The sequence below is a fragment of the Barbus barbus genome (genome assembly GCF_936440315.1).
Source record: "Barbus barbus genome assembly, chromosome: 16".
Lineage (NCBI taxonomy): Eukaryota > Metazoa > Chordata > Actinopteri > Cypriniformes > Cyprinidae > Barbus > Barbus barbus.
In genome coordinates, this window is record NC_136744.1 from 10534114 (window position 1) to 10551625 (window position 17512).

Genomic DNA, 17512 nt, shown 5'->3' on the forward strand with positions numbered 1-17512 from the left:
AAGAAAAAGATGTCTGTTAAATTATACTGAAAGTAATGTTCTCATGCTTAAATGTTGTGCAGTTGATGAAGTTGAAATAGCAGTTATTTTAATAACTATTGTGAATGGAATAGTATGGTTGTCGATGGGTTTTCAGGTTTACATTATTTCTCAGAGTTTTAACTCAATTAAGGATAGCTCCTGTCAGGTTATGTTTACACTTTTTTTAATTTATACATCCAACAGTTAATCTAAATAATCTATGGTTAAAGCAATACAGTTTTTCTTGAATTTTTATTTGCAGCACCTGATTCATGTATCTTTGTAAACCATAGTATACTAAATAATCATTATAAATTGAAAGTTATTTCGTGTTATACATTATGTCCAGTTCATGAAGTTGAAATTGGAGTAACTTTAAAAACAATTGTTAACGTAATAGTATCGTTGTCTATGTATTTTCCAATTTTACCATTTCTAATTTAAGTTTATCCGACTGGTTTGAATGGTTTTCCCATCAGGTATTTCTTCAGTTCACAATCTGATCTGTTGTTAATCTGTAATCTGTTGTTGCAGTGCAAGCAATACATTTGCACTTGAATAGTTTTATTTGCAGCAACTGATTCAAATATTTTTTGTAAACAATAGTGTACTAAATTATCATGATAAATTTAGTTATGTCATGTTACACATTATATCCAGTTCATGAAGTTGAAAAAGGGAATGACTGTTCATCATTTACTCATTCTCATGTCGTTCCAATTCCATAAGACTTTCGTTCTTCAAAACCCAAACCCAACAATATCTTATTGAAATCTGAGAGATTTCTGTCCAAATGTTAGTCTATTACAATAAAACTTTGCCACTTTGAAAAGTTCATAGTCATCCTAAAAGAAATCCACATGAATATAATGGTTTATTCCAAGACTAAAAGCGTGATAGATTTATATGATGAACAGGTATTATCTCAACTTTTGAGGCTTTTTGTTTATTCGTTTATCGCTACCAAAATGAGAAAGAAAAAGCCTTGCATTTATCTGCTCAATGTGATCATGACATTGATAAATAAGGTTATATTAAATTTAAGTCAACAACATACTGACCTGCACATTTATATTTATATTTTTTATCTTATTTTATTCTTTTATTTATTTTTAAATTCCATTAACAGCGCAGCAGAATCAGACCTGTCCCTAAAAATAAGTTAAGAAGACAGAGCGCCCAAACAGAATGAGTCAACCATGGATTTAAATCAAAAAGTATTCAGTGGAAATATGTCTGCCCCCATCACAGCTTTATATGACAGCTCGTCTCAGCCGTGAATGCTGTGATTCAGAAAGTCTCCTGGAAATGTCAGGGACGTTTTTGGACGAGGTGGCATTAGTGACATAAATCAGAGTTGTGGGGTGGGAGTAGAGTTTTAGTGTTTGTGTTCTTGAGGAGAGGGGTAATAAAATTACTGTGGGGTTTGAACTGAACCCCAGAGCTCACAGGCGGAGCTGTGAGAGAGCCAGAGGGTGGACACCACACCACAGAGAGAGAAAAAAACTACTATTTCTCTTCATTTTCCAACTGTCTGCAATTATGGTAAAATGTGAATAATCTGCACAGCGGTAACATTCATACAGGCAATTTATGGTACACCCCTATTTTCTTTTCATTTTGGAATGGGAAAAGACATGAGAGAGAGGGAGAGTGGATGAGAGTCAGCTGATGGAGTGGGCTGAAGAGGAACAGCACCACAGGCGATCTGGCAGAGTCATTCACTAAACTCTATCCACATGGAGCTCACAGTAACCCCACTACAATTACACTAAGTGCAAACTTTCACAAACGCACATACACATACATTTTTTATATCGTGATGCTGTTAAAGTTAGATTTCACCGGCTATAAGAAACTTAACTGTTCAGGAACCTTTACCTTTGGAAAATGGTTCCTATGAACCACAATGTCCTGAATGTGCTATTTTTTAGAACTTGAGAGTTCAAAGTAGCATGGAAAGGTGTGTACAGAGTGCTGCAAGGATGATGCATTTTTGTAGTCCAACCTGGAAGTTACCAACCCGCAGGCCAAACTTTAAAGTTAGCATCACCTCGGTTTCCTCAACAAAAAGCCAATAGGATTCTTCCCTTGACTTTTTGATAAATGCAGAAAATAAGTTGTGTGACCAACTAAGGTTTTATTCTTAAACGTTTTGTTCATCATGATAATCTTCACAAATTAACAATTTAATGAATTTTAAAGTGTAAATGAAACAGAAGCAAAAACCTAAATGTAGGCTTAAAGAACTACAGAACATTCGCATGATTTCTGTCCCTAAGCTTCTGACAAATTTTTCAATCTTTATATAAAGTCTACAAGGTGTAAAATCTGAGTTAGAATAGTTTGCAAGAAGCTGACTAATAAGTAGGTGAGTTTACCTGTTTAACATGATTTATGTTGTACATTACTTTTTGGAGCTTTTGTTAACCACAGATCTTATTTCAGGAATTTAACCAAAAACTCTTTCAAAAAAGCCATTGATTTTGGGGATTGATTTTTAAAAAAAATCTAACTAATTTCTTTGTTTTATTGCAGCAATCTATTTCAAGCACAGAAACACTGCCAAAAAATTGAAGTTTTATTCATAGTGTCAGTGTCAGGTTTATTAGAAAACTAGATTAGGAAATAAATTAGAGCAGATGAGAAATACAGAGAATGGGATTGGAGCTAATGCTTCTGTTAACCGGCCAAGCCATTATAAAAGGCCAAATTTTGGCCGATTAATCCGTTTGGCTAAAAAAAAAAAAAATCATCACTGAAAATGAGTTTAGTTAGTTGAACATCTCCATGTACAGCTCCATCCAGATTCATATGTCAGCCTGCAGAATCTCATATACTCTAATTGCACTTAGAAAATGGAAGAACGAGCAAATCAAGATGTCTGGGGATTCAGGCTTTGTTTGTGTGCCAATTTAGTACTTCCCATTTAAGTCTTTATTTCTACACACAATGCCTCAGTGCAAGCCAATTGAATGTCAGAAAAATGTGTACTTCATTTAGTGGGCTCTCGGCATTCAGTTCTGCTCTTAAACACCGCCATCCTGCCAAATGCTTGCTCCATTGGTCAACACATTCCAGGCTGAATACTAGCCTGTTATGGATGCTACCCACTTACCGTCATAATGGACAGCAATGAAACAGTACCATCTCTTGACACTCTGACCTCATCCCATTACCTTCACAGATGCCTCTCAACATGGGAACAGCAGAGAGGTTAACAAGGCCATTGAGAGAGGTCAACAACCTTGCTGCAGTCAATGCAGGCTTTTGGAGATTAAGTGTGAGCACATGCCATAGTTTCACGGTGCGCTACAAAACTGCGACTTCCAGACTCAGGTCTCTATATTCTAGACGGCTAAAAAGTCTGTCTGATGGCCTGCATGTGGGATGGGGGTGTTTAAGGACACAAAATGAAAGCTGTTTAGATTGCTGTGCTAGGCTGTGTGGATGGTAATCCCCTCACAAGATGGGGCAATCTAAGCCTACATGGCTCTTTAGACATGCATGAGAGACTGCCATCATGGTTCAGCATGACTGGACTGAGCATAAGGCCTCTGGTTTACGCAGCCTGCTGCTTTAAAGACGGAGACACAGAATTTCCCCACTGATAATTCTGTTACTTCTGCTTCAGTCCTTTACTCTTTTCTCCTCAAACAATCATACAAACCATTATCCATAACAACTTGGTCTAAGGATATCAGTGGTGACTTACAAACTTTATTTAATGATCAAATTTGGGAGACAATCACATCATCCTCAAAAAACCCAAATCATCAGATGATCCATTGTAAATTAATACATAGACTCTATCTGTCCCCTCTAAAACACTTCTACATGCATGTGTCACCTTCCCTAAATTGCAATTTATGTCCTCAGGGGGCACTCGGCACATATTTACATTTTTTGGGGGAATGCTCTGCACTTTCTCCTTTCTGGTCTCAGCTTGCTCATGACATATCATTCCTATTAGAAAAGGATATGGTTTTGACTCCAGATCTTTTCTTTTTAAATATTTTTTCTGAATTGGCTCTGTCTTCACAACAGAGAAACTTACTTTTAGCTGCTCTTACTGCTGCAAAGAAAATGTTGGTCAGTCACTGGGTTCCTCCCCATTTAATGAACAGACGTGTATGGGGCTTATCTTTGCTTGACATTGTTTCTATGCAACTATCTACAGCTCGTATTCATGAAGCAAAGACAGAAACTTTGAAGACCTGGAATGCTATTTTTGACATTGTTAAATCTTTTTGTAGGTGCCAGGTTTGGGTTGATGTCTTTTATTTTGAAATGTATTTTTTGGTTTGTGACGTCACTTGTTTTAGGTGTATATCATCTGTTAGTTTGCATGTGGTTGGCATGGAGGAAGGGGGTGAGTAGCTGGGACGCTCACTTTCTGTTGACCGTTTTCATTTTATCTAGATTTATTTTATTTCATTTCTATTTTGTTTACTTTACCGTCATCATCATGTTGCTATTCTTTCAATGTTATAATAAATTAATCACCTGGATCAATGGAAACGCGTCATCTTTAATCCCTCTACTCAGCCTCTTAGCGGCTACAGGCTGCCGCTATATTAAGTCAACAGAAAGGAAGTAAAGTTGTGACCACCTATGCCTTTTTGGACTCTGGGAGCTCTGCAACTTTCTGCACAGAGAGTTTGATGTCCAAGCTAAATCTTTCAGCAAAGAAAGTTAACATTCTAATGAGAACCATGAGTCAGGACAAATCCGTTTGCTGTTATGTTTTGAAAGATCTGGAAGTGTCAGGATTGAAACAAGAGCATTACTGTGCTTTACCAGAGGTATACACACAGAAGACCATGCCTGTAGGTAAAACCAACATCGCCACACAAAACGATCTTGCTTGTTGGCCTTATTTAAGTCATCTATGTTTGCCTTCAATTGATGCTGGTGTGGAGTTATTGATTGGTGCTAATGTGCCAGAGGCTTTGGAGCCATGGCAGATTATCCGCTGTCAAGACAGTGGTCCATACGCTATTAAAACCATGTTTGGATGGGTAGTTAATGGACCAATCAAGCCACAGGAAGAGTATGCTGTTAAGGAACATTCTCACATGACGGTCAATAGGATCACCGTTATGAAATTGGATGAGTTATGGGAGCAACAGTTCAAGGGGGACTTTCCTGAATGTGTTCAAGAGGAACAGCAAGGATTGTCAAAGGAAGATCATCAATTCATGGACTTTGTTTCACAGTCATCAAGACTTACCAATGGGCATTATTGCATTGGTCTTCCACTTAAAAACGAAAGGGTAGTCATGCCAAGGAATAGAGCAATCGTGGAACAACGTGCTCTGAATCTTAAAAGAAGGCTTCAAAGAAACGCTTCTTTTCATGCTGACTATACTACCTTTATGGAGAGTGTCATCGCTAAAGGCCATGCTGAAAGGGTTCCCACAGCTGAACTGGAACGACTTGATGGACGCTTATGGTACATACCCCACCATGGTGTTTATCACCCTAAAAAGCAAAAGATCAGAGTGGTGTTTGATTGCGGAGCATCATATCAGGGAACATCATTGAATGAACAACTTTTGCAAGGTCCAGATTTAACAAGTCCGCTGATGAGTGTTCTTGTGCGATTTAGAATGGAGTATGTTGCCTTGATGGCTGACATAGAAACGATGTTTCATCAGGTTAAGGTAAATCCTTATGATTGTGATCTCTTGAGGTTTCTTTGGTGGACTGGAGGAAACATTGATGCCAATCTGGAAGAATACAGAATGGTTGTGCATTTATTTGGAGCAACGTCATCTCCAAGTTGCTCTAGCTATGCATTGAGAAAGTGTGCAGAGGACCATAAGGATCTGTATGATGCCAAGACCGTGGACATTGTTTTTAATAACTTCTATGTAGACGACTGTCTTGTATCTGTGTCTACAGATTCAGAAGCTGTTCGATTGTACCAGAAGCTCACGGAAATGTGTGCTAAAGGTGGATTCCGATTAACTAAATGGATAAGTAACAGCCGCACTGTGTTAAATGCCATCCCTGAGGAAGACCGAGACAAGAAAGTTAAGAACTTGGATTTGGAACATGACACGCTACCTTTGGAAAGAGCATTAGGTGTGCAGTGGTGTGCGGAGTCTGATGTCTTCAAGTTCAAGGTGACCATCAAGGACAGACCTCTTACTCGAAGAGGAATTCTTTCTATCATTAGTTCCATCTATGACCCTCTTGGCTTTCTGTCTCCTGTGATTCTACGTGCCAAAATGATACTTCAAGATCTGTGTAGAGAAAAAATTGGATGGGACAGCACTATTCCAACAGTGTACATTCAGCGATGGACAAGTTGGTTGGAGAAACTTCATGAATTGGAGAAATTCGAGGTCCGCAGGTGCTTAAAGCCGGAAAATTTTGGAGAAGCTATATCTGCCCAATTGCATCACTTTTCGGACGCCAGTGAGAAGGGTTATGGCATGGTGTCGTATTTACTACTTCATAATGATCAACAATGTGCTCATTCCTGTCTTCTAATGAGTAAAGCCAGAGTGACACCTTTAAGACCTATCACTATTCCTCGTTTGGAGCTCACAGCTGCCACACTTGCTGGTCGTATGGATAAGTTGTGGAAGAGAGAGCGGAGGATGAAACTTCAGGATTCGGTATTTTGGACCGACAGCACCTCTGTCCTCAAGTACATCCAAAATGAGACTTCTAGATTCAAATGCTTTGTAGCCAACCGAGTTGCTGAAATTCGGAGTGTTTCTGAAATCAGACAATGGAGGCATGTGAATTCATCAAACAATCCAGCTGACCTAGCATCCAGAGGTCTAAAGGTTGATTCATTCTTAAAGAACCAGATATGGATTTCTGGTCCTCCATTTCTTGTTCAACCACAAGAGTTGTGGCCTGTGGATCCTACTGATGTAGGTGTGATGTCTTCTTGTGATCCAGAAGTGAAAAGGAGTGTTCTGGTGAATACTGTGCAAGTTCATCAAGAGTATGATTTTATGCCATATTTTAATTACTACTCTTCATGGATGCGATTGAAAAAAGGCGTAGCTTGGATCCTTCGATTCAGGAACATTCTAGTTGATCTCAGCAAGGAAAGGAAAAGGTTGATGACTGCATACTCTGATATGGACAAGTTGCAACGAGAGACTGTTGTTAAGAAAGAGATACAAAAACTTAGATCCAATATGCCTGCAAAATTGTTGTCTGCAGATGAGTTGGAAGGAGCTGAATTGGAGATTATTCGTCTTTGCCAAAAGAAGAGGTATTCTGAGGAACTGGCTAGTCTACGGAAAGATGGATTGGTAAAACGGAATAGTGAACTCTATAGACTTAATCCCGTGCTTCAATCAGATGTCATCAGAGTTGGTGGGCGACTGGACAAGGCTATGATGCCTGAAAAGGTTAAGCATCCAGTAATACTGGCCAAGGATCTACACATTTCAGATTTGATTCTGCGGCAGATTCATCATGACATTGGACATTGTGGACGAAATTACATGCTGGCTAATTTACGGCAGAGATATTGGATCCCTGGTGCTAGCACGGCTATAAGAAGAATTTTGTCCAAGTGTGTGGTCTGCAGACGTCTTCATGGAATCCCGGGTTACCAGCAAATGGCAGATTTGCCACAAGATAGAGTCACACCTGACAAACCACCATTCACGCATGTTGGAGTGGACTGCTTCGGTCCCTTTGAAGTTAAAAGGGGAAGGAGCATTGTAAAACGTTATGGAGTGATATTCACATGTTTAACTATAAGAGCTGTTCACCTTGAGATAGCGAATTCTCTTGATACAGATTCTTTCATCCATGCATTGAGACGATTTATTGCACGTCGAGGACAAGTTGTCGAGATCCGTTCGGATAATGGGACAAACTTTGTTGGTGCCCAACGTGAACTGCAGGAGGCTATAAAAAACTGGAATCATAATCAGATCAATTAATTTCTGCTTCAAAAAGGAATTAGGTGGAACTTTAATCCTCCGGCTGGTTCGCACTTTGGAGGAATTTGGGAACGGCTTATAAGATCAGTAAGGAAGATTCTAAATTCTATCCTTAGAGGGCAAAGTTTAGACGAGGAAGGTCTTTACACACTTCTTTGTGAAATCGAATCAATCCTTAACAATCGTCCAATATCCAGAGCATCTCTGGATGTTAATGATTTGGAAGCCCTTACTCCAAACCATCTTCTCCTCTTAAAAACAAAACCATCTTTATCACCTGGACTATTTAACAAGGACGATCTGTATTCACGACGACGTTGGCGACAGGTCCAATATATGGCGGATCTATTTTGGAAGAGATGGATCGGGGAGTACCTACTTCAACTACAAGAACGCCAGAAGTGGCTGGTGAAGAAACGCAATTTTCAAGTGGGAGATATTGTGCTTGTAGTGGATGATACTGCTCCAAGGAGTTCATGGATAATGGGCAAGATTATTCAGACCACAAAGGATAAAAAGGGATTGATACGTCAAGTAAGAATCAAGACCAAGAGTTCCTGTTTGACCAGACCCATTACTAAAGTTTGCCGCCTTCTTGAAACGGAGGATTTTAACTAGGCTATTCTATGACTGATTGACTAATTGACTGGCTGACTTGTGAGAGCTCTCAAATGACTTACTGAAGACTTGACTAAATACCGTTTTAATTGACCTGTTTACTTGGACATTTACATACACACACACACACACACACGTGTATACATTGTTTATTTGTGAAATAAAACTTTGCGATTTCTATGTATGCGGGTACGTATTCAACGATGTGTAACTTGTATGATTGTGTTGTATTATGATTATTACAGTTTTGGGTGTAATAATCAGGGGCTGGAGTGTAGGTGCCAGGTTTGGGTTGATGTCTTTTATTTTGAAATGTATTTTTTGGTTTGTGACGTCACTTGTTTTAGGTGTATATCATCTGTTAGTTTGCATGTGGTTGGCATGGAGGAAGGGGGTGAGTAGCTGGGACGCTCACTTTCTGTTGACCGTTTTCATTTTATCTAGATTTATTTTATTTCATTTCTATTTTGTTTACTTTACCGTCATCATCATGTTGCTATTCTTTCAATGTTATAATAAATTATCACCTGGATCAATGGAAACGCGTCATCTTTAATCCCTCTACTCAGCCTCTTAGCGGCTACAGGCTGCCGCTATACTTTTGTTTCTTCTTTTTGATGTATAATTTATTTTGAATTTGTGTATATTTTTTATTTCTCTTGTGACTGGGTATTGCACTTTGTACTTTTCTCTACTACAGTGTCTTGTTTTTCTCGGCACAGTGTGGGTCTGCCTGGTGGGTTGGTGGGTGGGGGGTATGACAGCAGTCTGGATTTGTCTTATATTTTGTGTTGTACTGAAGTGACAGCTGAATAAAAATAATTGTTTACAAAAAAAAGACGGAGAATTTCAAACTATAGATCTGCAATCTTTTAACCAGAGGTTCTCATGCAGCCATCAATTATACAAACGACAAATTCCACCAAAGATTGATTTCTGGATTATCTTACATAGCCGGTTAAAACCTTCAGAGGGGACATCAATATAGGATTTCATCAGCTCTATAATTGAATTGCTATCTACATGGCATTTCTCCTTTACGGCATCTCATGAACTTTATACGAACTTTATGTTCAAAGGAGCCAATTTGCACATGGGTTTTTATGAAAAATAGCCTTGGTAACACTTTAGTTTAAGGAGCAGTTCCCACTATTAACTAGTTTCTTATTAGTATGCAAATTACTAGTATATTGGCTGTTTATTAGTACTTATAAAGCACATATTAAATCCTAATTCTGCAAGACCATATTTTAGATCCCTTGATCCTATACCATAACTAAACTTAACAAGTACCTTCCTAACTATTAATAAATTAGGAGTTTATAGAGAGAGATGCCAGTTAATAGTTAGTTAATAGTGAGAATTGGTCCCCAAACTAAAGTGTGACCAGAGCCTTTAATTGAATAATTTTTATAATATTTTCAAAACAATTTATGATAATGGCAAAAAAAAAAAAAAAAAAAAAAAAAGGCTTTAGTACTACTTTTTCTATTTAAGAAAAATTAAAAGACATTGAATGAGTTCAAAGACAAATAATTAAACAAACATAGAATAAATTAATAGAATAGGGCATATATAGAATTAAATGTAATCTAATTTTAAAGTCTATATTATTTTATTTATAAAATTCATTTATTTGTTTAAATTATGTTTATAAATATTTGTATTTAAAAACATGTTTCAATCTAGGATCACATGGATATACTGAAATCACTTTGAATTTATTTTTAAACATTAAAAAGAAAATATTATAGAGAACACAAAAATTTGCGTTTCACCCATCAAATCAGATTTTCTACAGTTTTATTAATCAACTCTATTAAGCAGAACTACTACAGAGACAAGCTATCTACAAAATACATGTGACTAACATATATTTAATGTGACAACAACTGTGGATCAATTGTGACTACAAATGAGAATTAAATGCTGATAATTACGTACATTTAAACCTCATCCCTTCCGTGTTGGATTGGTCTTGTGCGAGGTCTGTAGACTGGATGTGGGTGTTGACCACACACATACAAGGGAGGCATTAAAGGGCCGCTCTGTATAAATGGTGATGACATACTGGTTAAACAGCTTCAGTGACTCCAAGCATAAATCTGATTCTCCTAAAAAAGACTGTAAACTTGGCATTCCTCTACCATCTTCCGCTCTTGAACTAATGTTTACACACTAATAACAGATCAGAGGTTAAAACGCAGGCAAGGTCAGCAGTTGTAAAGCAGGAAACTCTGGCATGTTGCACGGTTTGCTTGTTTGTAGTCAGTGGGAGATGCACTGGACAAGCCAGCAGCACAGCAGAAAGAGGTGAGTGTCAGAGAAAGCCTCAGGCTCAGCGGCTTGTCTCCTATCATAACTCACATCACCATGGGACGCACAGTGCAGTGGAAACAGTTGTGAGCTGAGGACCCCTGCGTTGCATCAGCATGAGAAAGTGCTGCGTGCTTTACATCTCTCGTAGGCCAAAGATCATAAATCAGGGGACGTACAAAAAGGACAGTGTTTTCATAATGTTTCTTTCTCAGTGTGGGGGTGTGCAGATTTGCGGAGCCCTTTGACAGGGCAGATTCCTGGCTAATTTAAAGCAGGCCAGGCACGAAACGCTGGGCTAGTTCAGAGTGCGCTTCCCTCACGATATATCGGTGGCCAAAATATTATTCTTTGATAACGGGGAACATTTTTTTATATAATGTTTATAATGAAATTACAGACATTAATTTGTCTTGTTCACTAATAACAGCCATTAATTCGGTCTCATTCACTAACAATTTATGTGCACAGAAAGCGACCAAGTACCTAAGGTTAGTCATTTGCATAAAACACATATAAACCATCTTTTGTTCATCTTCACAGTGTGAGTTTTCTGGTTTGTAAATTTTGAATCAATTTTAGTATGACATTGGTTCTCAAGAATTGTTTGTGAAAATGTTCATAGATTTCATGAACCAATTCATAAATTTCACACACAAATAGATTTTATGCACAAAAAGTGCGCGCACAATGAGACTCATTGCCCTTTCTGTATATCCTTTCTATGCATAAGCCTCTTTATAGCTTATATGTAGACATTCAAATTGAAACAGCTGAAAAACAGAAAGTACAATTATTAGTTCATTTATGTTCCACTGAAGATGATTATTGGACCATTATTGGCCCTAAAATTGCATCGCATCCCTCGGGTGTTCAATATTTATCATCTATGATAATATCGTAACTGTGGTTTTGACAAAGTGGAACCTGACATTGAAACATTAACATTTAAACATTAATCGCATTATTTCATTGCAATTATTTTAATAATTTTATTGTATTTTTGGTCTAAATACATTTAAATGAATGTGTAAATCAATCTAAATGCTGCTTCAGATGCAGCTTCTGTAACACTTCTTCTTCTTTGTTGATAAATTAATTTATTTATTAAATGTAAGAATTTGACAAAAAATTAGTTTAGTAATAAGTTTAGAAAAAAATTGAAGGTAGAAAATATCACCCCTTAATGAAAAAGACTATTTCTGTCACTCCTGTGAACTGACCCCCACACAGAGTCTGAGAAGCTTTGGGAATCAGCTATCCATGACCAGACAAGGTACAAGCAAAAAAAAACAAAAATAAAAACACACTTAGTAAACATTGGCTAATTATTGTTACCAAGATATACATTTTGGACAATACCCCCTATAGTGAATCCCTAATTCTCTCATCATGCAAATGGACAAAGCACACAACAAACATCGTAGTACACCTCACTGGAAGTCACGTCTTGCCGCTCCAAAGACCTCTACATCCATACCATGGCATCTTTGTGGGAGGAGCTTACAGCCTATCACTATCACTGTGCTGACTTCACTCTCTGAGGTCAGTACAGTGAGGCTTGGGTTTGCTTGTCCTTAACATCACAGCAGTCAGCATTACACTGACATCTTGACTATATGGATTTAGCAGAATAATGGCTCCTCGCGGTTCTCATTATCACAACATTCAAGCACTACGTTTGATTAATTTATTCTGTGCAATTTTGCCTGAACTAAAATTACCCAGTGCTTGGTGATAGATTGAGATTGAGGGGTCCAATCGACAGCCACAGAGAGACTTGTAATCAAGCCGAGCAATGCAGATTGTACTGTTCCAATATGTAAATCCATCAATAAACTTAATCCATGTGATATATTAGCAGAAAGTGAAAGACAAAACCAAGAAAACAGCGTGGCGCACATACCATTATTCTTTCAAAATTCAGACAGCAAAGTCTTGGTGAATTTAATAAATGACTACGTTAGAGCCACTCCAGCAACTAAATCAAAGATTTACGGTATTCTCTGTGCCAGCACTGAATTTTTCCCACACCGACCATATCAGAGATAACCTCGTAAATTTGGTGCCCTAGAATGTCGGTATATTGACGTGCACTTCCAATCAAGACAAAAATCCCAGGCAAGTTTACAAAGCAATGCTTGCCAAAAGCCATCCAACACCCTCTGAAATTACAAACTCTATCTTCATTCATGCAGCAGATGCCAAATTTTGACGCTTTGTTCATTTTATAAATGAAAACAGACGCTTTGTTCATTTTATCAGTCTCTATATTTGTCAATCAGACACTAAAGACCTTCACATGCCTGGTTCGGTAAGGCTGTCACTGCAGTTGGTTAAAAGTTATATGAGCTACATGGAATGTATGTCACATGATAGTGATCATTGAGCGCTTACCTCTGATTCCCAATTCTCACACACTGTTAGAAACAGCTGGGCTTTCATAGTGTGACTAGCCACATTGACTTGACTCTCTTAACACTATAAACACACTTACAGCTCATGTGAGTGATTCCCTTCAGCTTGACTCATAAAAGCAGTCTGTTGATATTAAACTGCCTGCACTTGTGAAATTATAAAACTACGTGCAATGCAAGTCCAGGAATATACAGCGTGCAAAACTGTTTTCTCTTGGGAGGAAAACTATTTTTGCAGAAGGATTAAGGAAATCTCAAATATTAATAATTTATATTTATTTTTCTCTTTGGAAAATCTTCAAAAATAACTTTTAAAATCGACTCCCAAAGCAAGTCTATACTTCATGTTCTATACTTCAAAGACTCGAGGCCTTGAAATTAAATACAGCTGCCAGAATAGTTTGTCAATCCTCATTCATATTGTTATGCAGTATATCAACTGTAAGATGATAGACACAATCAATAAATGGTTTCCTGTACAGAGACTGATTAAAACAACCAGCATGCATTTTCATACAAACACAAGGCATAGAGAGTATATAAAATATTAAATATAACTTTCACCCACCCACTTACATCCTAAATACTTCCAATGGGATGCCTGAAGGCAGCTGGGTATGGCGAACCATATGCAGTGCCAGAAATAAGAGTGTCAGTAGCCATTGGAGACTCCAAATTTTAAAGATGGCTACAAGTACAAGTAATAGTGCTGCATATCCTGTTTTACATATTGTAGCTTTTAAAGCCCTCAAAAATTGAGGGGCAGTCGTGGCCTAATGGATAGAGAGTTGGACTTGTAACCCGAAGGTCGTGGGTTCGAGTCTCAGGTCCGGCAGGGATTGTAGATGGGGGAGTGAATAACCAACACTCTCTCCACCCTCAATACCACAACTGAGGTGAGACCCTTGAGCAAGGCACCGAACCCCCAACTGCTCCCCGGGCGCCGCAGCGTTGGCTGCCCACTGCTCCGGGTGTGTGTTCACTACTGAGTGTACACTTGGATGGGTTAAATGCAGAGCACACATTTCACTGCTGGTTATACTCTGTATAATTGTGTATGTGACAAATAAAACAAATTATTATTATTATTATTATAAAATACAAATAAACATACTGCTAAAATATGGCTCATAATAAGACTGGAATTCCAGCGAGGGGCGTTTCTGACAGTGTGAAAAAATGTCTTTATAACAGCAGAATCGTATCTAGTCTAATATTTCAAGTGGGTTTCTAGAGTCTGGTGATAAGGGAGTTTGTGTTTTGAGTTCATAAGATCTTACTCTATGTTGATAGATGAAACTGAGTGTGGTGAGCACAGTCAAAGTTAAGCCTGATTCTTTTAAAGAGGCGGAGGGAAAACATGACTGATGTTCTTCTTGTATTGTGTTTAAGCACTGCAGTGTCTTCCAGCATGACAAACGCTTGAATCATTACATTAAAATGACTGGGTGTTTAATGTCTTTTTCTTCACTTTTAAGTTTTTCCAATGCAATATAGAATATTTAATTGATTTACAATTTGACAGTCACTAAAAACACTGTCTCACAACATGTACCATAACTCTTGTCATATGACACATAAAACAAATGCAGAAGAAAGCTGAAGAAAGCTGCAGTACTGAAGTAACATTACAGTAAGTGGGTGAATCACACAAAATCACTGAGAATCAAATGTAACTGAGAATAACAGGAATTCCCAAATAACTCCAGTATTTGCATGTAAATCTAGGGGGGGGGGGGGGGGGGGGGGTTGAAGTGTAAAATGTGACAGATAAAAACCCTTAAACCCAACAAAACCTTTGAAAGCAAACAGTTTTGTGAAACACACACACACACACAGCCTTCATCCTCAGATAACATCATTAAGGGTAATTAACAAGTCACAGTTATCATACAGTACATAACACTAGTCAAAGGTGAGATCTGAACCTACTGAGAATGAACTACGGGGATTTGTGAGAATGTGTTAAATACACAGAGAATGAATACAAAGACTATTCAGACAATGTGTCTCCAGGAGGGACGCTCCATATGCTGTAATTAAAAAAGACACTGGGATGCCATAATTACTTTTGCTGGGATAAATTGGTGTCTGCCTACATTCAACATAATTATGACCTTTGTAAGATAAAGCACTCAGTCACTTCACTCTCACAGCCAAACAAACAGCAAAAACAACGTACATAAGCACAAATGAAGAAGAAATAAGATGAACTTTATATTCAAAAAATTAGTAAGACAAATTACAGTGTTGGGACACAACATTTTACACATGAATTCAGGAAATTAAAAAAATAAAAATAACTTTGAATCTTACTAGTACAATTTTTAACACATTTTACACATTAATTAAATGCTATTTAATAGTAACAACTGATGCTAAAAAAAATGTAACCAGTAAATAATGAAAAGTATTTATATCTCTCATACTAGTATAATTTTAAAACTGGAAAAGGTACTAGTGACAAAAATACAATTCTACTTCAAAAACTGTAATCTGTCACCAGTAATGCAACAGTCAGTTGTCACTGTTGGGATAGTGACTAATAGCAAAGGAACAAGTGGCTACCACTGACTAATGAAAACACTAGTCACTTTTAACTAATCTAATGAATAAATTCCAGCATCTAGTGAATAGTTTGAGTCTAAAAAAGACTCATACTGTAACTATCCTGAAGGATTAATAAATAAAAATACTACAGTAAAAATAGCCTACTACAGTAACAAAAAAAGCTAGTTATTTGTAAGCAATGCATGTTAAAAACTTAAAAACATCAAACAATAAACATAAAGCATCTGTAACGCTGTGGGTTCAAACTCGCACTAAAGTTTCAAAGCAGATTTCAGTCACTCACCAGTCAAGAGCGCTTGAGCAATAACAAGTTACCGTCCATAAAGAATCAATGCTTCTGAAGAAAGCGTCCTGGTGTTTTCACTGCTTCCAAAAGGCTGGTGAAGTTCACGCAGATATGAGTCGCCCTCTCTCTACTCCTCTCTAACGTAGGACAAACTCCCGTTGCTGAAGGTTAATACGCACAGCCACTTCAAATCTCTGCGTCCATCCTCCTGGAAACGACTGCTGCAAACTGCCTTGAATCCCGCTGCTGAGTGGCGCTGCCCCTCGCTCCGGCCCCGCACTGGACCGCCGCTGGCGACAGAGAGCACCGCTGATCTGAAGCGACAAGCTGCACGGCTGAGGGAGAGTGCCCACGCGAGGGGGCCCGCGACGGCCGACACGCTCAAGTTCAGCAAGCAACTGTTGTAATTGTGCCTTGTTGGTGCGAACAGGCACTGCAGAGTCTGTTTATTGGACACTTTTAATGCTGACGCTAGAATATGTTGACTAAAACATTTCGTATTAATAAAAACAAGAGTCACGATAAGAAGAAAATGTAGAGGACACCGGGGGAAGTTGTCAGAATTGCTGTATCTCTAGAGCTACGGTTCTGACAAGGGTTTAAGTTCACATAAGGCAATATATTACTTTCTTATTGGGGGATATTGTCTCATAAGTAGCCCTTTTATATATTTTATAAATCTGTTCAGTTATTAGTTACAGTATTTGTTGCCCAAACTGGTTTGATATTTTTGTTACAATTTGCTGTTTAATTAATTGCTTTATGCTTCATAATTGTTTTACTGTGTAAATCTGAAATAGGTTCTATTGTGACAACTTACCCCCATGCCCTGTAAACTGTCAGGGATCCTTTCAAAAGGTATGAATACATACACTTTATGTACTAATATGTGCTTTAAAGGTACTAATATGTACCTTTAGGGTACTACTTTAGGGGTAAACAAAGTACAAAGATGTATCTTTTAGCTTTTGTACCTGAGGTTACTGCCCCATTGACAGCTTTGCACCCTTTTTTTACACTCAAAGAACAGCAAAAACAGTTGCTGGTAGCCACTGACTTATTTTTTCCATACTTGGTAAGTCAATGGCTACCATCAACTCTTTGGTTACCAACATTCTTCAAAATATATTATTTTGTGTTCAACAGAACTCATATAGGTTTGGAACGACATGTGGGTGAGTAAATAATGACAGAATTTTCATTTTGGGGCGAGCTATCCATTTAAGGTATGTGTCTTGATTTTCATATACAAATCCACCCTGAGAAACTAAACTAAAAAAAAGTGACAACTAGTCTTCAAGTGTCTTCCCTATTCAGTGAGACATATAACCATCTCCACCCATATTGACAATCCCACA

At 37.9% G+C, this 17512-nt stretch overlaps 1 protein-coding gene across 1 annotated transcript in view; it reads right to left on the bottom strand.

Annotated features, from left to right (window-relative positions):
• Nucleotides 1-16470, bottom strand: part of LOC306882542 (leucine zipper putative tumor suppressor 2 homolog) — a 69200-nt gene extending 52730 nt beyond the window's left edge. The window contains exon 1 of the mRNA XM_079437249.1: nt 16152-16470. The gene's annotated coding sequence lies outside the window, so the exon portion shown is untranslated. The remainder of the gene's footprint in view (nt 1-16151) is intronic.
• Nucleotides 16471-17512: the final 1042 nt, after the last annotated feature.